Here is a 27899-nt window from a genome sequence, read left to right on the forward strand (position 1 = left end):
CAAGAGCTGAGAGCTTTAAAGTGCATTGAAAGCAGACAATTAACCCCTTGCTGTTGGGAGGATTTGGGTTTTAGCATAAAGACGTTAAGGATCAGGGGCACTCAGCACACCAACACAATGGAGTTAATATAGTTAGGAACCCAGGTGCAATAGTCTTGTGTCAGAGCTGTATGGATGAGGATTTAGGGGAGGGAGAAGAAAAGAGTAGAGAAAGAATACATCCAAAATTAACTAAGATATGAGTGCTCCTACTAGTCCCCAGGGACAAACAAAGAAAAATGTTATACAAAGAAAATGACCACGACCAAGCTAGATGTTTTGTGGGTTTTTTTGACACCTATCATTTTCTATCACACAACCTGAGCATTCCCCCTTAGCCCCCCTTACCCATTTCCCAACACACACACACAGAGCCTTCAGCCTCTGTTGTTTTGATTTAACATAGGCAAAAAGATAATGAAAACAGAAAACATTTAAGGGAAACCTATGTCAGAGTGACAAGCTAGGATCACATCCTGTAATAAGCTCAGGAAAATTTGGAAGCGGAAAAGGTTTCCCTTAAACACTGCACTGTGAATTCCTCTATTAAAGGGTGCTCTGTGTGTCTGTGTTAGCAGAGGTGTTCTACAAAGCAGTTCTCCCGGCAGGGTTTGCTTAAGCACATAACAGCTGTAGTTTAGAAATGGTCTATTCTTACAATTAGCTCATGTAGTGCAAGTGCCTTGTTTGGACCAAGAATATCTTTTTTTGTTGATAATTCTCCCTGGGTTTGTCTTTGTCTTGCACTTCCTGCTCTTCCCCCTGCTACCCTCCATGCTGTGGAGTCAGTCATGGGTGAGACACAAATAGGTGTGACTAAAATTTTCCACAATTTTTGAAACGTTACACATTTTTCCTGCATGGATTTGGGGCATTAATATTATTCCCGGATTAGAGAATTCAGCCATTACTATCATCTTAACCTTTAGGAACATAATTAATATGTTTTCATTTTCAATGACTTCATTGTGTGTCTATCAACTGGAACCATTCCTGCTGTGTATTTGATTCCACTGACGATGGGGTGTGTTGGATTTTAAATGATGTGCTAGCACTTCTGTTCCCTATATACTCTAGTTTATGTGTTATTCATGACCTGCATTTGGAGACATGGATGATACACAGATGTAAATGTTATTAAAGCTTTTGTGTTTTAGATTCATTGTGAAAGACTTCTTTGTTTTCAGATAATTCTTTTAACCATCACAAATAACCAACAATACCTGACATTGTCTTGAGAATTTTTTCTTTCCTGTTAAGGTTTTTGATGAAGAGATTTTTTTTTTCTCCCTAATGTTCTCTCTTCGTCAAAATAAAATACAGGATAAACTGACAGACAGCAGAGTTATACCTGCAGGATAATATAGAAGTGACCCTCTTTTTTGTCATATGCTCATTACACAAAATCAGAACCAAAAGTTACTTCATTTTTTAATAGCTGTCAGGGCTGTGGGTCCCAGTTCAAGAAGGCTGTGACTGGCATAATTCTCAAACTGCTTTCACCCTTTAACATCACATTTGTATTCCTGGGGAATTCAAAATGAACATGGTAAAGAAAAAGGTACTTTGCCAAATCATGGTTGCCTATCTTCTTTTTCACTTAGATTAAAATTATTTTAGATTAATAGTTTTGTATTACTATTTAAAATTTTGACTGTATGACAGACATAGCATATATCTTTGTTGCACTGGTACTATGTAGGAAAAAAACTGAAACACAAGTAGGTACTTAAATGCACGGTACATATCAGCCTTGCAAAACATTACCCAGCCAGTAGTCAGAGGCAATTTTTTTGATGGACAGATAAAACACCATTAAATTTTTTTATCGTTACTTATTAAGGCAAAGGGTGAGCAGGTAGATTTGTGTGTCTGGGCTGGTAAATCTTCAAGACAGTTGTGTGTGGCTGCTGTACTTAAGTACATATATACACCCACGTAACTTTGAACTGAAAGAAAAGTGCTCTCAAAAAGCCATGTTTAATCACTAATAATTCTGTCATTTGACAATATTTTTTCATACACCCTTAGATACTTTCTCTTAATGAAGTTGAGCCTCACTTCAAATGTGAAGTCTTGGAGCTCTCACATTTTCTGCTTTTTGCTTTAAGAGAAATCTTTTACAGATTATTTTTTTTTTTTATTTCTGTATTTTATCCATTAAGCCTATAATACATAGCAGCAGCCTCTCTACAGAATTTAAATATTCAGAAACCATGGTAAAAGGGATTTCTTTGTCTGAAATTCAAGCTTCTTGTTGTAAAAATCTAACTTGGAGTAATTTAGTCAAATGGCGTAATGGGTTGACCAAGAAAATAACTTATTATGTCTTCTGCTGTGAGAGTAGTGTGCCGGATAGCGGCAGCTTGCACTCCCCAACATACCACTTTACAGAGGACTTCATATTTTGTTGTGAATAGTTACTGAAAAAAGAGTTTTCCGTCTGACAGAGAGAATCAATCTAATGTCACCCAGTCTTTACCTCCAATTTTCTACTAGCACCACCTCTGTCTGGTGCAATCTTGTTAATGTTTTGCTGTAGATACCTGCTGTTTTACTTCACATGCCACTAAAGCTTACTGCTTTTGAGCAGTTTTAGAAAACTGCTTTTGAGCTTTATGAAACAGAAGACAATTTTTGAAGCTGAACCAAAGTGTAACTTAATTCAGCAGGACACTGCAACCCTGCTTCTAAGTCTTTGATGCTTCATTATGACAATAATAAGGCTCCAAACTTCCCCTTCACCAGTCACATCGAAGTCAGCTCAGAACTACTCAATAGACCATTTCTAATGGTCATAAACCAGTATGTCATGGCTTAGTTGCCTTACACTACATTCCAGGTAAATCCTAGCCATAGTGCAGTGTGGCCATACAATGGAAGGAGCAACCCACTCCCTACCACTGGATGTATGATAAGGAGAAAGTAGCATGTCTGGAAGCGTCATCAGTTTAGGCTGTACTGGGTCCTTGAGACTAGGAATCTACTCTATTTGGGACAAGTGACACAGGGTCAGCAGAGAGGGAAAAAAGGCCATTTTTGCATGATTTCAATCTTGTGCTGCTCTGTGAGTTCTTCAGCCTTCACAGACTGTCTGACCAATGTCTCATTTCATTATTTTATTTTTCCTGCTGTAAACATGTATTTTTTTATGGGCTTGCTCAAAAATGCAAATAGTTTATCATCCAGGGAGTAGACAAGAGTAACATTTTCAGATGCTTCTTCAACAATTATTGTTTTATCAGGAAGCAGTGTATGACCTCTTATAAATATGACACTATCAACCCACAACATTATTTAGCCAAATCTGGCTTTATTCACAACATTAGTAGCCACTTTATCTGAAGTAGAACCTGATGCCACATAACAAGGACATGTTGAGATAAAATAAAATTGTTAAAATAACAACTTAAAATAAAATTGCCTGCCTGCCAAACAGAAGTTAGGTATGTCGGGTGCCTCTGCAGTAATATGAGATTTCTGCCACTCCCCCAATGCACTTGTCTGCCTTAAACAGTCTTTGGCAAACCCAATACAACATGCTTGGACATCATGAAGTAGAAGGGCATCAAGCCTCTACCAGATGACTCACTGCAGTGTTACTAAGACCAACTGAATAGAATATTTTAGAGACATGAAGTCAAGAGAGAACCAGTACAACCAATCACCAAAGAAGAAAACAGTGACCCATAGGCTTGAGACCATGCTCCCTTTCTGAAGTGGTTCCACAGTATACATTACCAGAAGCTTCATAAGACCACTCTAGACCATCAAGGGTCCATTCAAGTAAGATCAGCCAACAAACGGGATACTAAAACAGATTACAGAAAGATGGTAAAACATGATCTTCCCTTTTTCTTCCATTTAGTAGAGTTTTTTGTTTATCATGGAAGAAGTTTGTCTTCTTATAAGACCAAATGATATGACAACAACATTTTTCTTTATCTAAAGAAAATAAATTTACGTGGTCTTTCACATAGCCAAGCAACTGTGCAGGCCTGGTGAATCTGGCAGTCTTGTATAGCCTCCTTCCCCATTTATAGCAATGATGGGTAAGTCCTGGACACACATGGCTCTAAAATTTATTGACTTCAAGTGCAATTAATATCCAAGCCCCTGGGAAGCTTATATAAAGCTATTACTCTGTTCAAAGAGGGGGGGGAAAGGACCATCAAATGGTTATTCTGAAAGTTATTTTTCTGTTTTTCTTTGTCTCAAAAAGGAAAGGGGGAGGGGGGGAACGACTGCTCCATAATTATAAATCTTCTGAAATTGTAATTCAGGAAAAGACTTTTCAAATAAAACGTATCCCAGAAAAGAATATTTGGCAGAGGTTGGCTCTTGTTTTCCCTAATAACCATTAAAAGTCTGCCCTAGTAAACCATTTTACTGCAACGTTTGAAATAGTAGAGTTTACATTTTATTTAATGAATAGTTGCAGAGCATTAAAGCAACATCTCGTCGGCAAAACAGCTCCTTATCCTCGCTTTGTCTCAATTGGTTTTTTTACATTTCATTTTCAATGACATGTCAGCCGTCTCTCACCAACCTCAAAGGAAAGTTGAATGCGGGGCTTACAAAGTTAAGCTGACATTTGCTCTCTTCCAATAAAAAATATTTAGTCCATTAAACATAAATACCTGTCATTATGATACATGGACTGGGTACAAGCCTCCCGTTTCCCTCTGATGTTTATTACATCCAAACAACTGCAGTGCCTGCATGTTTTCAACTTTAGTGTATTGATTAAACTTTTAAATGGCTGCCATATAACCCAGGGACATCAGGAAGATTAATTTGCGTCAATGTTCATCTGTAATTCATTAGCCATTTATTCTTTACAACCACATGGGCTATCAAGAAAATGCAGGCCATTTTTCACTCTGCACAGGCTTGGGAACAGATCCTGAAATTTGTGCTGCATACAAATAAGCTCCCTAGGCCCAGCCACTTAAACTGCTTGGCTTTTAAAAAGTTAAAGTTGGGAATAACAGCAGAAAAAAGGGAACATAAAAAAACCAGAAATGGACAAAATATACGTCCTCAGGGTACTAGGGATTTAACTGAGTTTGTCCACTGTCTTTTCATCCATGGATTATGGTTTCTTATTTCAGTCAGATTAAAATAACTGAAACTTGTTTCTGTGCAAAGGCCATAAATAAAATGAGTTGCACCCCCCTCTAATATCTTCTAACATGCAGTTACTTGGAGAAAGCTAGAAAGCGGCAGTGAAGTATAAAAAGCTCATGCCTCAAGGAGGTTGTAGCTGTGAATCTAAGAAAAGGATGCAGTTTTAACCAACTCGCACATTTATTGTGGATTCCAGTCCTGCCTTTATTTGGTAAAATGCCCAGCTAAATATTGGTATGTTTCCTTAGGGTAGAGGTAAGCCATCTGGCTCCTTGATTTGCCCTACTGACCCCTTGGCACAGTATGAAGTGCATATTAAATAAGGAAAAGGAAAGAGAGCAGCTATAAAGCAAACAAAAATGCACATCAATTTTACATTTACAACATGGAAAGATCAATGAAATGCGTCCTGGTTTCTTTCCTCTTCGCTACCTATAAATAAAGTAGTGTCACTGTGCTAGGTAAACGCATAGCGGTAGGGCATTAGACTCATTGAGCCTAATGGCAGTAATCTAGATTACAAAAAATGAAGACCTCATATAAGACAAATCTGACAGGTTCCCTGTTGCAGACAGGAACATAAGCATAATAGCACCCTGTAACAAACAGAGAAATCTCCACATAGACCTAATACATGATTTAGGATGTAATGATCTCTGCCTAACAGCAAGTCACTGTGCTGCCATTTTAAAATGTGAATTTATGCATACATTCAAAAACAAGGTCGAATGAGACAATTTGCTTCTAATATCAGTGATCAGCTTACTGTTAAATGTCAATCTGGGTGAAGGGAATCCTGGAGAGAGCACCCGAATCCAGCATAATCCCAACCATAGCATGGGTGCAAAAGAACCAATACAGTAAGCTACACAAGGACTTCACTTCATAAAGTTTGTGGGACTGAAGATGACAATCAAAAACACGGCCCTGGAACTCTGGGAGATGATTTGCCAACTTGGCCAAATAGAGATTTTCTACAAAGACTTAGAAAAGGCAAACATTGTATGCGTGAATGATGAAATGTGTTGTGAATGCATTGGCCTGTTTATTGTAATCCTCACAATGTCAGGCTGATGCCATGCTCAACCTGCCTGCACAGTCCTGGCCTCTTTACACCCAGAGATCCCACTACAGGATGTTCTCTGCTAAAGCACCGTGGGGAGCAGCAGGCTCTAATCAAGTCCAAGAAACGCACAGGAGGCGATGATGTATCTGAACAACCTGACCTGTGGAGCAGCAAGAGATTTTGGCCTATATTCTCCAGCAGTGTAGCTCCAAAGAAATAAAAGCTGCCCTGCCATTGTCTTATCAGCCAAAAATCTGCCATTTGGTGCATGCCTCTGCAATTCGTATACCAGTACGTATATAGGCAATCTGCAGGTGGGATTGCTAAGCGGCATTTCTCTGTCAGTTGACTGGCTTGTAAATGCCCCAAAATAAGTGACCTAAAAATAAATTACCAGATACTCAGGGACATACTGAAAGTGACTTTTGGATATGCTTTTGTGTTTTATTACATGCTTGAAATTTAGACTGAGTTCATTGAAAGATTCATTACGGTTCATCAATCTCACAAGCAAACCAGAGTTGATTTGTGGTTTCATTTTGCACAAATACTTACTTCTAATAGTCAGGAGAAAATTAAATGAGTTTTGGTCAGATATTTGGATTCCTTTGAATCTGAAAGTCGAGTCAAAAAGAATGTTGGGAAATGAGCCAGTTACAAAGCCATATGGACAGGAAAAAAGTCCATTTATCCAAATCTGGATAGTTTTTATGCTGTACACATAACCTGAATCGCTCTGGTCTGCATCTTGCCCCACTGCACCAGGAAAAGATGAAATCTCCGCTGCAATTTTTTGTTTTGGTTTTGTCAGCTTTAGTTAGACCTTCAAAATAATTTAAATATAATTTGTTTGTAGTAAATTAATTCTCTACTATGACAGGAGACATACCAGGAACTTCAGCAACGAAAATAGCTGGATAACAAGTGAGTTGGAAATATTGCAAAATTTACCTAGCCTAAGTAGAAAAAAAGATGCAGTGCTAAAACTGTAACTGAAATTAAGTAAAGCAAATTGTAGCACAACCATGGAGTTTCTATCACATCAGAAAAATATCTTAGGTAGTATGCAAAACAATTGCAGGTGTCCTAGAATGGAGCCATTATAAATTCAGTGGAAAATTTCTCAACCTTGTTTTTGCAGATATCAAAAGGTACCTCATGGTGCTCACTAAAGAGAGTGTTTCCTTAGAAACTTTCACCTTTATTTTTCTATTTGCTAGCATTAACTTACAGTACAACACAGTTAAGATGCAGCAAGAGCTTGGGGTTCAGTTCTTTAACATGCCCAGTATAACATATCTGTAACCCCAGGGATACAGTAAAGGAGTGGAAATCCCAAAGAGAGGCTCAGCAATCCCAGGATCTAATTAAATCTTGACAAATTAGGTACAGCAACCCAGGGGATCATTTGCCATTGTGCCCACATTGTAAAACTTCTTTCCTGGGAACAACGCTTACAGGCTGCATGCCACGGCTCTGTGGCATGGGAGCGGGCTGTTGCGGCTCACCATCGCACCCGGACTCTCTCATGCTGCAGGAATCTCCAAATGGGAAGACTAGGTGGCTTTGAACTCATGCTTACACCAGGGGGGCCCAAAGCAGCGAGCTCAGGACTCAGCCATTTGTTTTCATTTTCATATAATGATGTGTCTAGCTCTCATGGTTGCACAGAAAACTGTATCAACTCGAACCATATGTTAACTGAGGCAGCAATATGTTCTTAAATTGGCAGACAGCTCAAAATGACAGTTCAGCAAGATGTGAACTATTTTCAATCATCTCAATAGGGTGTTAACTCTGAAACCTAAACATTGCCTGTATATATATTTTGTTAACCATGTCACTACTAAATACTTTGAGCAAGATAGCTAATCTGTTCCTCCACACTTCTCCAAGACAAAATATCCCAACTTCTAATTTGAAAGCATCTCTCTATATAAATTGGCCTAGTTACATACTTGGCACAATCATTCTGAACATCTCACAATAAATGTATTTATCCTTACGCTATCATGAGGCAGTGAAGTGCTGTCATTTCCTTTTTACAGATGGAGAAAAAAATGCAAGAACATAATAAAAAGGAAACAGAACACAGATCAGCTGAGTTTAAGCCTTTCATCTGAACCATTAGATTAGCCTTTCCTTTTACATGGAAGTTATGTGGAGACAGCGAAAAATCCACTGCATTAAAGTAAGAGAGACTGAATATTTAAGAGTAATATTATCCCTATATGTAGCAGATTTAATTTTTAAAAGGTTGTGTGCAGTTCAGTTTAAATTAATTCAGTTCTTTCATTGAATTTCCAAGGATTTGCTCAAATTTAAGGCCAGCTTACCATAGAGCACAGAAACTTGTGCCCTTACCTCTAGCTGGTCAACTTTATTAATACAGCTTTAGGCCATAGCACACAATAAAGTAAATATAAGACAAATGCAAATTTTAAAACCAACAGAAGTTGGTCAAATAAATGCAGGATCTGGATCAGTAACACTTTTTAAAATCATACCCACCTAAAACATTGCACAAAAAGAAAACAACAAGACTTTAAAATACATTTGTATAGGTCTCAAGTTCCTTTCTTACACTTTTTTCCTTAGTTTGTGGCCAATCAGGAAAACGGGGTGGCAGCCAGTATAATTGAAACTGTTTTCCTACCCAGCAGGTACTTCAGTTTTGAGTCACAGCAGTAAACTCATCTGAGCCAGGAATGGAAGTTGGCTATTTATTACCAAGGTGACAATATATGCTACAAGAAAGTAGACAGCATGATAAAGCTTCAGCTTGGCTGGACTACATGGGCAAAGATGGCTATGTGTCTTCATACCAGCATAAGTCCCTTTCAAAGAACTGACTGCAAAAACTCTACCTGGTTTGTGAAGTATTTTGTGATGAAAGGCACTCTACACATGTAAAATATTATTACTACATTTGCAAAATGAAATTTCTAAGAGAAAAAGCACAGAACACGCCAACAACAATAAAGCAATCAATTGCAATAGGATGCAATAACTTGCAATAAATTGCTTTGTAGACAAGGTTTAAATTGTTTCAGCACAAGCCACCCAATCCAACTTAACTAAAAAAGAGAAAAAAGAAATGAGAAACATTTGCTTAAAAAGCTCATAACTGTCAATGTGTTCAGAACACCAGCATGTCCTGCTACACCTAATACCTTTGTCAAGGTGGCCTATCTGGAACTACTCTTTCCCATTCCCTACAGACTTCAGTTGCAGAGTTTCCCCACAGACTCTCACTGTATTTGCCAGCAGTGGATCTCTGCTTGGGGTCTGAGTTTGAGACAATCCAGATCCACACACACAGCCCCCCTTACCCTGCCCCCCCTTCAGTATCACTCATCGCAGCTTTAGCTTGTCTGGTTTGCACTGGCAGTGACCTGGATGTTGCACATGCTACAATGCAATAAGAGAACAATACCGGCAATAAGACTGCTCACGCAATGTTGGTTTTTCATAAAGATGTGCTTAACCCTTCTTCCAACAACATTACTGTTACAATATTTTTTCTGCGCATTGATTCTACAAATCAGCATTACATTATACCGAAAAAGAAGTGTATTTGGTCTTAAATCCTTGTATTAAGCATCCCCTTTGAACAAAGGCTTTAAGAGCTTTGGTTTTCTATTCCACAAGATCTTTTAATAAATCAGCATCTCAATTCCTAATACTTTCTTCGATTAACACATAAGATTGTAACTTTCTTTTCTCCACATAGTTACATGCTATTTTAAGTGACGCCAAAACTGAGCCTCAAAATGACAGAGTTAGAAATTCAAAAGAAGGCTGACTGTCCATTTGTGCCATGGCCTTTGCCTTGCAGCACATGTTCTATGTAACACTGGAAAATAACTACAAATAACATTTGGTAGCAGACTGGAGAGTTACCATTCATCTTCATTTCCATGGGACAGATCAGTTAAAGTCTTGGCTGTTGTACACAAAGCATCCAAAAATACTTTCGCTTGTTAAGTAACAATGTGGCACTGATGCAAAGTGGAGACTGAACCACCCTTTGGGGGTGCAGTCATAGGAATGCTCTACACAATGAAGCAGGATTGTATGCATTTTAATGGTTGACTACTCTTCCACAACATGATTTACTAAAACAACTGCATATTATACCACGAGCGTCAAAGAAAATCTTATGAATGTTCATATGATTATATTTTCAAATGTCTTTAAAGTATTTTACGATTAAGTTTACGAGAGTCCTAAATCCTATTTTTTAACTAATTTAGGTGCTTGAGGAAAAATATCACACATAGGCCTAAATCCAGGAAGATATTACACTGGCAACAAAGAGAACCATTACACCTTTTTGAGTTAACAGCTAGCACCTAAGGTCCCTATAACGCCATTGTAAAGAAAAATAGATATCCAGAGGCTAGAACTGTGTTCTGCAATATATTGCAATGCCGGTCATCATGCACATCTCTATACTGGGAAGAAACAAGTCTCTGCTCCATTTTCCCTGACCATCTGGGCAAGAAGCTACTGCACAGCCTCTGGTGGCACAAGCTCGAGCCCCATGGTTCTCCATGGGGAACATGTTCCCCCAGCTGGAGTGTGGCCTGGGCACACTTGCTGAAATCAGGACAACTGGGCACATCACTGAGCCCTGTGACCTGCAGCATAAGGGGGAAACTAACAGAGGATTCTCAACAGAGGTCATAGTGTGAGAGAGGAAGATGAAAATAAATTGTCAGATAGCACTGGAGAGGTAGAGAAAAATCCTGTTTCTCTCCCAGACATAAAGAATACACTCCAACCTCGTGACTAGCGTGCCGTTACCCTTTTGCCTGGTGTTTTGGAATGAATGTGTCTGTGACTGCCATGACCTGCACTGAATCGCGTGCTGCCCACTCAGACATGCACCATTACTCTCAAGGGACTTGGAATTTGCAAACCGCAAGAGGCCAAGGAAGGACTCAGCCATCAAAGCCTCAGCACAGTCAAAATGGCAGCCTCTGCTGACATGTGCAGCAGCGGAGCATTAAATGTTTAGGGAACTTCACTAATGAAAACATAGATGGCTAGAGACTTTCAGTCACTTATGCACCTGATCAGCATTTTATGCATTGTTCTCTTGCTCTTAAAAGCTTGAACCACAGTGATCTTGCCCTTAGAGCCTAGTGCTTAGCCACTTTAAAAACACCTGCCCCAAGAGTTTAGATGTGTATCTATAGAAATGAACCCTGCATACTTAGCTGCTGCTTCTACTGCCTTCACAGGAGGTTGGTGCTAGCATTGGAAAATGAGACCATTTCATTAGTTGCCTAAGTTGGGATTTACAGCTGGAGTTTTGAAAAGAACTTAGCACTACAACTGTGGCTGGATATTCAGAAGAGCTTAACTCCCATTAGGCAATGAAAAGAAGCAGCCAGCATCTCAAAATTCTCTGTGTCCAGCAGCTTACACTACTCTTCATTGACTAAAGAAATCAGAAAACTCCTCCAATAAAATTGCCAAATTTACCTTAATTAGTATGTTTCCTTAATGCTCCATTACTCAAATTCAAAACCATTTGAAGTTTATTGCCTGTTCATGGCACCCTGAAGAGGGGTTTCATTTGCTGAGCATTCAGCAGCTTACAGCGTTCTCAGTGAGAGCTACTATATTAATTTATTTTTGAAAATACAATTGTGCAAAATTCATTTTAGGCTCATATGTCGAAAAACTTAACCTTCAAGTATGACACAGGTCAGAAATGTAATACCAGGGAATACTTTACTTCAATAGAATGGATTACATCTTAAAGCACAGTTAGCTTCTCCTCCACTCCTTTCCTATGCAATGGAGGGTACAAACTGACAGCCTGGGGTCCACAAAACACACATTCTTAGACAGCATTTTGCACAATTCAAGAACATCCATAAAATGACAGCACTGCAGTACAGATTCACAAATTACAAAGAGGTGTTATGACATACTGTGCCCTCTGAAAGTAGATTTAGAACAGCACAACTTATATTTTACAGATTTTTGCTTTAAAAGCCCTTTTGAAAAGTGGCTGAATAACTTGAATATCTTTTTTTTTCCAACTTGAACACCTCATTTTACTTTTTGCAGGCAAAGAAGCCTAATCTCTCTTGTAACACAGCATCTTTAAAAATTTAATTTCAAAACAGAGCACAATCCAAAACAAACCCCACTCAGACAACAAATAGTTATTATTTCCTGAAGATGCCAGTATCAAACAAAATGGAATTTGGTGAATAAATTACCTTTTTTCAATCAAAATTTTAACTTCAATGCAGCCTTTGAAACAGGAAAAATATTTTTTTCCTAAACAGCTGTGCATAAGAAGGACGAATTTAAAAATACAGAAATAGTTGGGAATTGGAGTCAGCACCTTTCATCACTGAATTCAATTGCTTAAATACAGCCTGTTTAGTAATGTAAAAATAACTACATTAAAACCTAATGGCAATCCAGCAGCTTCTAAATAGGATTTTGCAATGTTGGTAAGGTTTCTATAAGAAATGGATTCAGGGCTCACTTTTGCAGACACATCAACCACCACTGGTACCAACTCTCATTGGGCAGAAATTACTCGGCCTGGACCCTTGCCCACAGAGGCTGTCCTTGACATCAGCAATTAGAGCTGTTAACACTGTCAGTAATTTTGTTGTACCTGTTCAGGGTTAAAACTCATTTCAAGGTAGTTGTATCTCATTTTTTATATTAATACAACAGTCTCACAAAAAAAAAAAAATGGTGGGGCAGCAACTGGAACTTAATAAAGACTTGCACAGTCAGGTTGTTTAACAAGCAGTTAATAGTCCCTTGGTCAGGAAAGATAAATGATAAAAAGGTATCAAAAAGGTTTTTAACATCTCTCTAGTACTATATAGAATAAAGTCCTAGGGACAATGCTTTTTCTTCTAAAGATTCCTGTCCATAGTATATGTGGGCAATAACTGCTAGTTGTGTCCATGCGTTACATTTTTCATACAGCACTTTTTATCTACATTGCAGACCACATATTTGAATCTAAGGCTCAGACCACAAAAGCCCACATTACTTGCCAATTTCCTTGTAGTCAAAGTCTATTTTGCTGATAGATTAACTCTCTAAAATTCTTAAATCAGGTTATCACAAAATAAGGCTGCCTCTGTAACACTACTTTGGGAACCGTGGATTTGTTTAAGGCTCAAAAACTGTGTTAATTTTTCTCTTGCCTTCTTTTTTCCCCCTTTCTTTTCTTTTTTGCATCTAAGCTACAGAAAGCAGTTTCAGCTTAGGCTGAGTGTTGAACTATAAATTCTAAGGGTCTGACAAACCATACACCTCAACTGAGAAATAAAAGGCTGATAGGATTCTGCTTCCATGAAACTTATTTTTCATTTTTAAACATATACAAAGGGGAAGACAGAATTCTACTTTTCTATTCCTTTACTTACTTACAAATGTCAGCTGAGGTTCAGCACTTTTCTAATCTTTAGCGAAGACATATAACTGAACTCTTGTAGGACAAACAAGAATTTTCTTTGAACACATGCTAAAATTATCCTTATTCATATGAATTCAGCTTGCAAATATCATCCAATATTTATGTATTTACTTGAAGAAACAAATTATTTGGATAACTTTCCCAAAAAACATTCTTCTTGGTTTCATCTGAATTTCAAGGTTCAGAATCAACTTTGCAATCAACAGTAACTAGAAGAGGAAATACCAGAATTCTTGCAAGAAAGTCTATTCCAGTTGAGTTCTGAGAAAAGCTGCAGAAAGGGTATCTAGTTTGGCTGTAGCCTAAAGCATCTATAGCTAAAGATTCTTATTCTGACATAGCCTACAATTTCCAAAACTCAGGATTAAAGATCCAGATATCACCAGCTGAAAACCTTTCAAGGGTGTGAAGAAGCAAGATGTAGAAAAGCAACACAGGACATGCCATAGCAGAAAGAAGGTAGATGCAGCATTGAGGATTTAAAGCATCAGAAATGCAACTTAAAAACTGAGTGTTCCTGTGGTATCTGTGATATGCTGGTGTTTAAAAAGTGGGGGGAGAAGAGACTAGTGAGCCAAGAGGAAAAACTGGGCTTTGAATCTATGTTCCTAACTAATTTGTTTCGAATTCTGCCAGTCTTACATGTGAGAAACGACATTAAGGGCAAAGGGTGACGGTGCAGAGATAAAGCAACAAGAAGGTATTTAAAATACTTGCCAAGAAAAAAGCACTCATCTGATAAAAATTTAGACAGGAAGGATGCCAAAAACCAGGAGAGACACAACGGAGAGATTTGATGAGGTGATTGCTGCTGCAGTTGTCAGGCTTGTCAGTAGAAAGGGGATGCCAGATTTTAACTCAAAAATAGTGTCAGCTTAAAAGTTGCCTCTTTTTTCACCACATGTTTCTAATTAAGATGACATTAGGAACTTACTTCTGGCAACTATAAATAAAACTGTTTGGGATTTAGTGTAAAAGATTAGGTAGAAGGTTTTTCAATAGGTTTTTCAATATCTTAAAATAGAGAAAGAAAAAGAAACCTGTTACAAAGAGCAAACCCCAACAACTTGTGCAACTGCCACAATCCAACAATGATCTCAAGATGGTTTTGAATTTGAATAATGGAGCATTAAAAACAAAAAGACACTTCTTAAATGGAATTTGACAACTTTAGCGAAGCCATTTTTCTGTTTTACCTTGAGCAACTTTTATGAGATGCTCTTCAGATTAACTACAGTACTTTAGATAACTATGAAAATGAAGCTCCTCTTACCACTCCAAAAAATGGGACAGACTGAAACCTAATCTCACTTGGCATTCACAGTTTTTGCAATCCCAGCCTTCAGCACTTTTGCATATTATTTCTAAACATCCTACCTCTAATTCCTCCTTTGAAGAAATTTACTGCATTACATCTCATACATGTGTCTGCCTAAGTTAGGCACATTGAGAGACTACTGCCTTAACTGGAAGAAGCCACACAGAACAAGTTACTGAAATGCCCTTTTATGTTAGCATGAGGATGGTTCTAACACTAGGGCCAGCCTTTGGGATCGGAAGAGGCAACTGAAAAGGATAGGCTTTCAATTTACAGTCCGGATCTTCAGCTGGGGTTAGTCACAAGACTTGGCTGATTTACACAAGGTAAGGATTTGAAGCCATGTTTTCACTCTAATGAGGTCATAATTTAAAATAAAGAAATAAATAATAATAATAAAAAAAATTTAACAGGCATTTCCAGGCTAACAAGAATGAAGCCCCTGGGGACTAATGAAGTCAATGACGTTTATAAATCACAGGTTTATAATACATGCATAGTAAATCTCTTCTATGTAGGAACTGAAAAGACATTATCATATTATCTAACCCTCTTCAAATTCAGCAGCCAGCCAGTATTTTGTTTAATTACTGTATCCAGTGAAGCTATACACACACCCTACCCACTCCGAGCCTGTTAAACTTCATTCAAAATTCTGTAAGCCAAATAAAAACTTTCAGCACTGCAAGAAAGCGGTCTATTGTCATATGGTTTCTCATTTTTCATGCAGTAGATATCCACATCTTCACTAAGCGTAATTGATCTGGCTCTGGACAGAATTACAGGTGGACTGAAACCACACTGCAAGTGGCTAAGGACTGAGGAACCATGCACGAGGTATGGGGCCTTACAAAAAGTAAGCGCACAGTTTTACTCCTCTGATTCCTCTTGGGATGATTTAATAGCAGCAGAAACTATCTTATTAGCACATTCAAGTAATGGTTGGTGCACAGAGAAGGTTTCCCTTTATTGCTTGCTAGGGTGGGGATGCATCATGTCCTTCTGCCTTTCAGGTTAGCAGATTACTTTGCTGCTGGAAAGAGCAAGCAGAGAAGGAAGCAAAGATTTGTCCATAGCCTACTTGCCTACATGCAAAGGAAGAAAGGGAAGGTACCATGAATACCAAGTTTCCTTCATTATGCCTAGAAAAGAGATATGCGGAGGCAGTTTGAGAGAGCGAGGAATCACCTTCAATCACCAAGCCCCAGTATAACCCTGAATGTTCTCAGGGTCAGAAGGAATACATTCTGATTAATGGCACAAATGCAGACTCAAAAAATGTGACTGCATCTCTTTTCACATTTCCTTTTTCCTGGAGAAGCCGTAAGCATTGTGTAAAAGGAAACAACAGACACGATACCCAGTAGAATAAATGAAGGGAAAGCATAGCATCTTGCAACAGACTATAAGGGAGATCCAGGTCACTATGCTATTACAGAAACAGCAGCAGTTTTGACATGCACCTAAACTAGTCAGTCTGTCAGTGAGGAAAAGCTTTTAACTTTGGTGCTGTTCCATTTGAATGCACCTAAACTGTATTCAGAAGTTGAGCAGATTTTGACATACTTAGATCAGCACTATATATACAGGCAATGGGCTTGGATTATCAAGATTTGAGCTAGCTGCTGTTAGTGAACTTTGGTGAGTGGCTCAACTGAGACATCCCCTACAAGCCCTTTCCTCCAGTATTTCAGATTTTCCCTATCGTTAAAAACAAATGCTCATAGCTACACATGGCATGGATAAGAATCAACACACAGAAGCAGACCATTTGATGATGTTCCACATTCAGGACAATATTGAATTTTACAATGTAGCGTTGTTGCTGAATCTATCAATCCTGCAAGCCATGACAAATGGCCACTAGAGAAAAGCCTGTGCCTATTTAGGATGTTAATCCCCATTTCGGTTTCTAACTGCTTTTAACATCCTTTTCTGAGGGTCACTACCATTACATCTGAGCTAGTGGAATAGCCTGTGCAAGACCCATCATCTGCTTCACTACAAAGTCAGCTGACTGAATTTGCAAAGTCTTCAACGGTGAGCTAAGCTAACCTCTTCCAGCTTAGCTATGACCCAGTTTAACCTTCTGGCTTTGCCCATAATTTGTAACATCGCAAACCAGTGCAGACGTTTCTGTGGTGACCATCACGCTACAGATTTAACTTATATTGCTCAAGGAGATGCTGTGCCTAGATTTAGAAAAATCCCATCTGTTGTCATAGGCTGTCTCTTCTCTAGACAGATATATCCATGTTTCCATAGCCGTATCACTATAAAAGATAAAGCAGGAAAGGTTTCCATTACAGCCTTACAGCCTTGCCACAAAAAGGTCAAGAACTTGAATAGAACATAACTCAGTGTGATATGAAATAACTCCCACCTTAAAGTAAGAAGGCATCTCAACACAGTGTAACACTACTTCAGCTGTGGGGGGAGGAAAAATAGCAAACTTGCAGTAAGGAGTCAGTTATTGCTATTTGCTACAACATGTGTATTTTGGTGCTGTTTGCTTAGTTCCACCACATATTTTATTTCCTTATTACCACACAATTAACTTCCTTTCTTTCCTACCCCAAACTGAATAACTCCCATGTTTATAGCATATATTCATATAGCAAACCAAAGAGAAATGTACTTATATGATCATACCAGCATAGACTTTACATACGTTACTCTGAAAAGCTCAGTTTTCTACAGCCAAGAAAGTAATGCTCCAATTTTTCAGCATTTGCCACACCCTCCTCAGTCTCCAGATATTCGCTGACACCTAGCTCTAAATATTTAACAGCCCTTGTGCCATCATACTACAAACCAGTGTTCGCCCCTTATCTCCTGCGAAACGCCCATAGCAATCTTTAAAGACACTAATGATGAAAAATTAGAGGCCTTACAGAATGAGAAAGAGAGCTGACCTTTGCCAGTGTGAACTGCCCATGCTTGAATGGAGTTCTGTGCACATTCAGCAAAACTTTTCAAGCCTGTACAGCTTTGGTAGATGGCCAATATTATCCTAGCATTGCTTTTCAGAATAAAATTGACAATCTTTAATCCTAATTTGAGTTCATTGCACAGTGCAGACATTTGGGATTGTGCCATTGTGCAGTAAATTGTACTCTTGCTTAGTGAAAAGATGAGAGAAAGAAATACTTACACTTGGATTTTTAAGGCCAAAACAGAACAATCTTTTTTCTTTATAATCTAGTCTGTATAAGGACGAACAGAAAAACAACTGAAAGGAAAGACTAAGAAGTAACAAGGGATAGATGACTAATATAATAAGGATTACTTACGGTCACTGTAAAAGCTATTCTTAGCAATGATGCCACATAACTCAATCCAGAACATTTTCTAGGTTAGAAATATGCACTTAAATCTTACAAAAATTATTTTTAACTGAATGTGACTATAACTAAACCCAGTTACAATTAGAATTTGGAAGAAAACATTTAGCATTGCCCAAATTAGTATAATTATTTACAACCACAAGAGCACAGTAAACACTTTCTAACAAATCAAAATGTATCATTAAGCTAGACCAGAAATATGTTTTTGAACTGCCTGCAAAACTTTGCTACGTGTTGGCTCTCAGACATAAATTCAGGTCAGAACTTCAACGTGCTGTTCCATTCTCAAACTTTATTTTTGTAGCCTTTCTAGGTTCTTACTCCAGCACAGACTTCTGTGATTTCATAAACGGTAAGGACTTCAGTTTTTTTCAAAGTTATACTGTCTCCTTCCATTTCTATTAAGCAAAAACAAAGCAAACAAATCTTAACTTAAAAAAAAACCAAAACCAAACCATAAACAAACAAGCTCCAAGGGAACACTAAAGCAATACCCCCAAGAGAGAAAAAAAAACAAAGAAAGGGCATTTACAAAGGGAGAAACCTCTTTCCATTTTCAAAATCTGTTGGTGATACTTGTTGCATTTTTGTTTTTATATAAAGGCAGGGTATCGTGGCTTAACCCCAGCCAGCAACTAAGCACCATGCAGCTGCTCACTCACTCCCCCCACCCCCACCCAGTGGGATGGGGGAGAAAATCAGGAAAAGAAGTATAACTTGTGAGTTAAGATAAGGAAAGTTTAATAGAACAGAAAAGAAAAAACTAATAATAATAATGATAACACTAATAAAGTGACAGCAGTAATGATAAAAGGATTGGAATATACAAATGATGCACAGTGCAATTGCCCACTACCCACCGATTGACGCCCAGTTAGTCCCTGAGTGGCAATCCCCCCACTCTCCCCATTTTCTATACTAGATGGGACGTCACATGGTATGGAATACCCCGTTGGCCAGTTTGGGTCAGCTGCCCTGGCTCTGTCCCCTCCCAACTTCTTGTGCCTCTCCAGCCTTCTTGCTGGCTGGGCATGAGAAGCTGAACAATCCTGGACTTAGTCTAAACACTACTGAGCAACAACTGGAAACATCAGTGTTATCAACATTCTTCTCATACTGAATCTAAAACACAGCACTGTACCAGCTACTAGGAAGACAATTAACTCTATCCCAGCTGAAACCAGGACACAGGGGAAGGAATGGAGAGCAAGTAGTGACTACCGAAAGAGCCCTCCTTTCTACCGCATGCAGTACCAGTAATTGTAGAGATTGATTCAGATCAATTACTTATTCAGGAAACTCTAGGACCACAGCCCTCTTTACATACAGTCTGGAATAGAACAAGCAACAAACAAATAAAAGATGAAAGAAATGAAATATTTTTTTCTAAATTGTACATACAGGGTTATGCCATATAAAAATTATTCAAGGACACATATCCTAAGTTTGTCAGAAGCCCAGGCATATACCTGTTCAGTTTTGCTTAATGATCAACATGTATAAATCTTGCCATACTAGGTATTAAGCTTAAAATTACCGAAGGCCTACAGAATTGCAGATGATTTAAAAACACTAGGAGAGATTAAGTTTCAACTGTCTTTTTGAGCTCAAGAACTGGGGCTTATCAAGAGAAAGCAGTGGGAAACGGGTTCAAAACAAACAGAAAGGTATGTCTTTTTACATAACAAGTAGTAGACTTGTGAAATTCCTTGCCAAAGGCTGCTTGGGCATAGAAACTTATATGAACTCCAAGGGAGACTGGAGACCTGTTACAGGTTAGTAAACAAACTTAGCTGAAAAAAGTCAAATGCTGGAAGAGTACTAAGGTTATATACTTGCTCAGTTCCTCTCCAGACAGCTCTTCTGGCTACACTTAAAGAGAGAATATTGGGCCAGTTGGGCAGCTGGTCTGAACCAGGGTGAACATTCTGCATGTTCTTATGTTATGCTTTGGGAAGCACATGGTCATCGAGGTCCTTTATTCTTCACCAGCTTATTTCTTTTTTCTTGGTACAGTTCCCTGTCGTGCACAGGATTGGTTACTGATATGACCTCACCATTTATAGTTACAGAATGAATTATAGAATGGTTTGGGTTGGAAGGGACCCTAAAGATCACCTAGTTGCAACCCCCCTGCCATGGGCAGGAACATCTGCCACTAGACCAGGTTGCTCAAAGCCCCACCCAACCTGGCCTTGAACACTTCCAGGGAGGGGGCATCCACAACTTCTCTGGGCAACCTGTTCTAGTGCCTCATCACCCTCACACTAAAGAGTTTCCTCCCTACATCTAACTTAAATCTACCCTCTTTCAGCTTAAAACCATTACCCCTCATCCTATCACTACACTCCATTATAAAGAGTCCCTCCCCATCTTTCCTGTTGGCCCCCTTTAAGTACTGGAAGGCCGCTATAAGGTCTCCCTGGAGCCTTCTCTTTTCCAGGCTGAACCTCAACTCTCTCAGCCTGTCCTCATACAGGAGGTGCTCAAGCCCCCTGATCATCTTCATGGCCCTCCTCTGGACCTGCTCAAGCAGGTCCATGTCTTTCTTACGCTGGAGGCCCCAGAGCTGAAGGCAGTACTCCAAGTGGCATCTCACGAGAGCAGAGGGGCAGAACCACCTCCCTTGACCTGCTGGCCACGCTTGTTTTGATGCAGCCCGGGACATGATTGGCTTTCTGGGCTGCCAGCACACATTGCTGGCTCATATTCAGTTTGTTATCCACCAAATCCCCCAAGTCCCCCTCCACAGGACTGCTCTAAATCCACTCATCGCCCAGCCTGCATTTGTGCTTGGGATTGCCCGGACCCAAGTGCAGAACCTTGCACTTGGCCTTGTTGAACTTCATGAGGTCCCTATAATGCTTTCTCAAAAGCATTGAAATTATCAATCTTTTGGGTTCCTACTTTAACACAAGAAGTTACAACTAATTCTATTCTTTTGGAGACTGTTCATATTTCTGTTTTCACTTACTTTGGCTAGTGGGTATCATATATCTTCTATGAAAGAATTAAAAGCTCAGTTCCTCAGAATACCATTCTGTTTGCAAAGCAACCTACCATTTTACCAACCTGACTGGTATGCTTTCTTTTTTAGAAATGGCAAGGTACTAACAGCAGCCATATTTCTGCATAGGTTCTAATGATTTGATAATGCTCTTCCCTGAGGTCTTACTTCAGCCATCTTACAGACAAATATCATGATACAGGTACAGTGCCATGATACAGATAAATATCAACACCTTAAATAAAAGTGTAGATGACAGCTTTGCTAAACACAAAAGCAGTATTTTCCTATACACAGATTCCCTCCACAGTCAGAAGTGACAGACACTTCTGACTTTCCACCGACTGCAATAATCTAGTAGTGACTTCCTAGTCCTATAAAAATCTGTAGGATGCCACAAAGAAATGCCTGATTACAACTGCTACAGCTGTTCAAAGTTGATAGAACATTTAATAGATTATTAATGTGTATGCTCTGTTTAATTTTCTGCCCTGCTGGTACTAATATTTAATCAGATTTTGGATATATTCTTCTCTACTAATTGAGTTTACAAAACCTTGATAATCATGTGCAGCTGACAGAATAAATTAATTCTTTTTTCTTCTAGTCATCCCTGTTCTTTATGCTATAGATTCTTAATGTCGTGGTTTAACCCCAGCCAGCAACTAAGCACCACGCAGCCGCTCACTCACTCCCCCCCCATCCAGTGGGATGGGGGAGAAAATCAGGAAAAGAAGTAAAACTCCTGGGTTGAGATAAGAACGATTTAATAGAACAGAAAAGAAGAGACTAATAATGATAATGATAACACTAATAAAATGACAACAGTAGTAATAAAAGGATTGAAATGTACAAATGATGCGCAGGGCAATTGCTCACCACCCGCCGACCGACACCCAGCCAGTCCCCCAAGCGGCGAAATCCCTCCCCCCCCACTTCCCAGTTCCTAAACTAGATGGGACGTCACATGGTATGGAATACACTGTTGGCCAGTTTGGGTCAGGTGCCCTGGCTGGGCATGAGAAGCTGAAAAATCCTTGACTGTAGTCTAAACACTACTGAGCAACAACTGAAAACATCAGTGTTATCAACATTCTTCACATACTGAACTCAAAACACAGCACTGTACCAGCTACTAGGAAGACAGTTAACTACATCCCAGCTGAAACCAGGACACTTAAACAGGAACAGGTTTCCAAAAAGGAAATCATAGCCATTTAATAGATTTTACTGTTCCAGCCAATATACTTCCTCTAGATTTCAATATTTTCAAATAGATTTTGAGTATTAAAAATCTGCACACCCCCCACCCCTCATTTTGCCTTATATCACCAGCTGTGATTATTTCAGGCAGAGCCTGTCACTTCAGGTTTATCTTTTGAATCCTCCCCTTTACAGTTGCTCCATCCTTTCCATTTCTTTTCTTTAAAAGAACTATTACATTGTAACTTTCTATAAAGTTTTTCACTGATCTCATCAAAATGAAAAGAATGGGAAATGTCATAGAAAGCCAATAGCTGCATTTTTTAATTATTTGAAAATACACATTTCGTTAGAAATATTTTTTAAGGATGCCAGCAATTCAGATGGAAAATGCTGTCACTATATTGTATGAGAACGCCAACTCTCAATGCCTTCTGTTCAAGGCAGTATTTCTTCCAGCTATACTATTTCTTACTTCACTTGTATGTGTCCTTAATATGATTAAAAACTAATAAATGCAACTAAACTAAGCCATCTAATTACAACATTCCCTTGGATCATCCATCACACGGGAAATCTTGTATTCACATGATTAAGCGCTACCTTTCGTTACAAGCAGGATTTATCCCCTTTTATCTTTTAGTGCCTTGAATACAGCCAGGATGAACTAAGCAGAACCAGTTTGATTTTAAGTATACAGTGACTTAAAAAACTCAATCCTGCAGGGGTCAGCAATTATTAATGAAGGGTAAATTTCAAAATTAGCCATAGAATGATTTAAAAGGCATTTGTTCCTGAATGTTCTTCCTCCTCTTTCTTGAATAAAATAGATTAAGAAGGAAATTAAATTCTTCAAGAAATAAATTTTGACTGAAGTGAGAAATCACACTAAGAACCTAATTTAAGAAAGATGAAATTAATTTTGGTGACATTTATTCTATTTAGCAAAAATGGCGACAAAACATATAGTAGCTCTGTTACCATGAGATAAGAGGTTAGTAATTTAAGACTGGGCATAGCTACAGTCTACAACGATTTAATCCTTCTGGTACAACATCCCTTGTGACCTATCATTAAAGGTTTAGAGTAAAACTGACAATTATTATTAGCTGGTAATTGGATTTTGGAGATTCAGTATAAAGTTAGGATAATTTAAATGACTGTTGGCATTAGAAAGATTATGTAAAAGCTCTGAATCAGCTGTATTTATCAATTTATTTGGTTGGATAAAAAAAACCCTAGCTTATCACTATCGTCTGAAACAGAATACAAAATGTGCAAGATTACTGCAGTATTCTTTTTCAAATTAATAAATAAAAGTGAAGAAACAGTAAGAAACTCTCCCTTAGAGGAAACGTAGAGCATATTAACATCTATCAAAATTCTTAACTACTAAGCTCAATTACAGTAGGTGAAAAGCAAATTTTTATAAACATGCTATTCTTAAAACAGAAATTACAGAATTTGTATCAAAAATACAGGGTATGCCTAGAGAAAAATGAAAAGAGTATGGTGTATTACTTTATACATGGATTTTTAATCACCTATCCTAAGTTTCAGAAACTAATAATAGAATTGAAAACAAGGCAATCTTTACAAATTTATAGGGCATTAAAAATGGTTTTCCTTATGGCTTCAATGTTCTGGTTTCTATAACAGTGACGTATATGTGCATGTATAAGTCCCACCTACGACTCTGTACATTGGAAAAATCAAGGTTTTTTGCAAAGCAAGTCACATTTTCTGCGCCTGGTTCAAAACATGGTAGCATCTAAGATTTGCTTTCACACATCAGCACACAGTATCGCAGCCAAAAGCACGAAGCCACACCAGTGTTTGATTATCCATCATTCTTTAATAACCACTTTCTTAAAGAGACACTTTGGCATCATTTTGAAAATGTACTTGCTAATATCTGATACTGAAATAATAAACCCCAGCCTCAGAACTGGAATATTTCTCTTTTTCTGATATTTCCCTCCCCAGTACTTTTTTTCCTTCTGTTACTATTATCAGTGCCCTTTACTTCCTACATGAATGTTACAATAGACCAAAATCTCTGGGTGCCATAAATCATATCTGTCCTCCAAGCAGGAAGTACATCATCTAAGAAATACACCCTGAATAAAACTTTGGAGACCTCAGGATTCAAGGTCCATTTCAGAATATCGTAGAACACAAGTCAAACGCATGAATTCACTGTGCAAAACCCAGAACTACTCCTTTAATGGGTATAAAAGAACCAGTATTGGTGTTATACTGGTTTTTACTAAATAGGGCTGATGGAGTAGATTACATTCACATAAAAAGCCAACAGTTATCACATAATGGTGTACAACATCACAAAATCACTTCCTATTCCAACTGCAGCAGAAACAATGTTTTTGCAGATACTGCTTTGACCTAAGTGCTCTCAAACACTAAAACTAGTCACCATATTAATTTTGCTGAAGTGTTCAGCTTTCTATTATTCCTGATGTACTCAAAGTCTGTTTGGTTTTTGAACAACTATTAGTTTTCATGTATTTTATCTATTCTCTATTAGGCAACACAGCAAAACTGAGTGCTTGAAACTAAGCTATTAAATCCTTGTTTTGGTGTCAAGCAACTTTCAAAGACTTAGCCAAACTGACTAGGAGCTGCCGAGTATCTCATATTTGAAAATCGGTCTGCTTGTTTAGGTGACTAAAGGGGAAAAAAAAGGGGGGGGGGGGGGGGAGAATTTAGGAGCTGTTAACAACTAATGTAAATTGTTGCTGGAGGAAGGCATTTGGAGTACAGGAACCATTTTATTCACCCTACAAAACCCAGAAATATATTCCCTGTTCCTGAACACGATTTATTGGCACTTTCTCTATTAACAACTTACTATAGCTGTATGGGACAAAACCTCTGTTTTAGAAAGGATTTAAATATCCTAAGATCTCTGTTCAGTCCATCTGAGAACATAACCTATAATACTGGTATGTTTCATGAGAGAAAATTCCAAAACAAATCCATTTGCATTCAACTAGACTTCCCTAAATTTAATCTTTCTTAATTTAGCATTGTAATCCAGTTAAAGTCTAAATCAAAGCTTCAATTTAAAAAAAAAAAAAAAAGAGAGAGAGAGAAGGAAAAAATTTAGCTTCCAAAGTACATCAAAATTGGAGATTTCAACATTTTGCTCTGCAAATAAATCTAGGTAAAACAAACACAATTTCCAAAGCACTGTAACTTTGGAAGAATTTAATTCTCTGGTGTAAAATCACTTATGAAGATTTCTTTAACCAGTATGCAACACTCCTTTAAAATAAGCATAAACGGTAATCACCTATTTTATTTTTAAATGCTGATGCTTCACCATTTAGGGCCTGATTCAGTGAGGACCTAAGGGAAAGTATGGACTTGTTTTTAATGAGGTAATTCCAACCTACAGCACGTATAGATCATGCCTGTACACATATGATCCAACTTAATTAATTTGTCAGATTTCATCGTGCAGCATTGAAAAAAGCTCAAATCAGTGTGGCTGTGTTATTCACTCCTGTGTGGAAGGAAGATGTTTCTCTCTGATTGATCTGTACATAGATTGATAAGCATGAGGGATAAGGTAGTAAAAAACCCTTCCTGGAGAGGAAAACATAACTAACTTCTAGACAAAATTGAGAGCAGAACCCCAGCAAGTCATTTTTTCTCTATCACCTAAGAAGTCACTGGTAGAAGAGTTTTTGGGTAGACTAAGCATAGATACAAAGCTGGCTAAAAATGCAAACTCCCATTTGTTTTGTTTGAAGGAATTGAAGGAAGCAGATGTGGCATCACCCAGATGCACAGCAAGACATGGTTGCCTATCGACTGTCAGAGGAGGGAATATAAAAAGAATATATCAAACTGATTTAAACTATCCTCTGGCTTGGACTAAAATCCCATGTCTTGATTAGGAAGAGCAGCCTAGAAGAGGCCTCATTTCAGGATGAGGCCACAGGAGGAAGCCATATGAGGTGTGTACTAAACTGGTATAACACATTCATGTTAATTCATAGAATCATAGAATCATTTAGGTTGGAAAAGACCTTCAAGAACATCGAGTCCAACCATCATCCATGCCCACTAAACCATGTTCTGGAGTACTCCGTCTACTCGCTTTTTGAATACCTCCAGGGATGGTGACTCAACCACTTCCCTGGGCAGCCTGTTCCAATGTCTGACAACCCTCTCAGTAAAGAAATTTTTCCTAATATCTAACCTAAATCTCCCTTGCCTCAGCTTGAGGCCATTTCCTCTTGTCCTATCTCCAGCCACCTGACAGAAGAGACCAGCACCCACCTCACTACAACCCCCTTCAGGTAGTTGTAGAGAGCTATAAGATCTCCCCTCAGCCTCCTTTTCTCCAGGCTAAACAGCCCCAGCTCCCTCAGCCGCTCCTCATAAGACTTGTGCTCCAGGCCCCTCACCAACTTGGTTGCCCTTCTCTGGACATGCTCCAGCAACTCAATGTCTGTCTTGTAGTGAGGGGCCCAAAACTGAACACAGGACTCGAGGTGCGGCCTCACCAGTGCTGAGTACAGGGGGACAATCACCTCCCTGCTCCTGCTGGCCACACTATTTCTGATACAGGCCAGGATGCTGTTGGCCACCTTGGCCACCTGGGCACACTGCTGGCTCAAATTCAGCTGCTGTCAACCAGCACACCCAGGTCTTTCTCTGCCGAGCAGCTTTCCAGCCACTATTCCCCAAGCCTGTAGCGCTGCATGGGGTTGCCGTGACCGAAGTGCAGGACCTGGCACCTGGCCTTGTTGAACTTCATACGATTGGCCTCAGCCCATCAATCCAGCCTGTCCAGATCTCTCTGTAGAGCGAGTTATGGATATCCCTGATGACCTTATACCTTTGGTATGTATATTGAAGCATGTTGCCAGAAAAAAAAAGAAAAAAAGAAAAAAAAAAGAGGACAAACATGATGACAGTGGTAGATGGTTGAAGTGTCATACATCTCCACACTGAAATAAGGAAGACCACCGAACAAGCTAGGCCAAAGAGATTCAACATTAAAAAGCAAGAATTGTAAATCAACAGGTAAATTGTAAATACAATCTGTACCATTATGAATTTAAAGCAGAAATAATCACACTGACATCAAATTCCTATAATGCATAAAACCAAAAATATAGTAAGAGTAAAAAATATCTTGGGTGAGAATATCCACATTTGAGATGACTCAAAAACACAGAAAAGTTAGTATTCAGGTAGTGATGGTCAGTAAAGATACAGATTTTGAGAAAAATTTAGAAGTGGTAAAGGGGAACAGTTGTTCAGATCCCAGTGCTCTGTCTTCT

The 27899-nt window shown here is 38.6% G+C and overlaps 1 protein-coding gene and 1 long non-coding RNA gene across 2 annotated transcripts in view; both read right to left on the bottom strand.

Annotated features, from left to right (window-relative positions):
• The window catches only part of LRMDA (leucine rich melanocyte differentiation associated), a 694168-nt gene that overhangs the window by 14984 nt on the left and 651285 nt on the right, over nucleotides 1-27899 (bottom strand). The gene's annotated exons all lie outside the window — the stretch shown is intronic.
• LOC138687711 (uncharacterized) overlaps nucleotides 18509-27899 on the bottom strand; it is a 33389-nt gene continuing 23998 nt past the window's right edge. The window contains exon 3 of the long non-coding RNA XR_011326833.1: nucleotides 18509-18769. This is a non-coding gene — a long non-coding RNA (uncharacterized lncRNA). The remainder of the gene's footprint in view (nucleotides 18770-27899) is intronic.

Source organism: Haliaeetus albicilla, chromosome 11 (assembly GCF_947461875.1).
Source record: "Haliaeetus albicilla chromosome 11, bHalAlb1.1, whole genome shotgun sequence".
Classification (NCBI taxonomy): Eukaryota; Metazoa; Chordata; class Aves; order Accipitriformes; family Accipitridae; genus Haliaeetus; species Haliaeetus albicilla.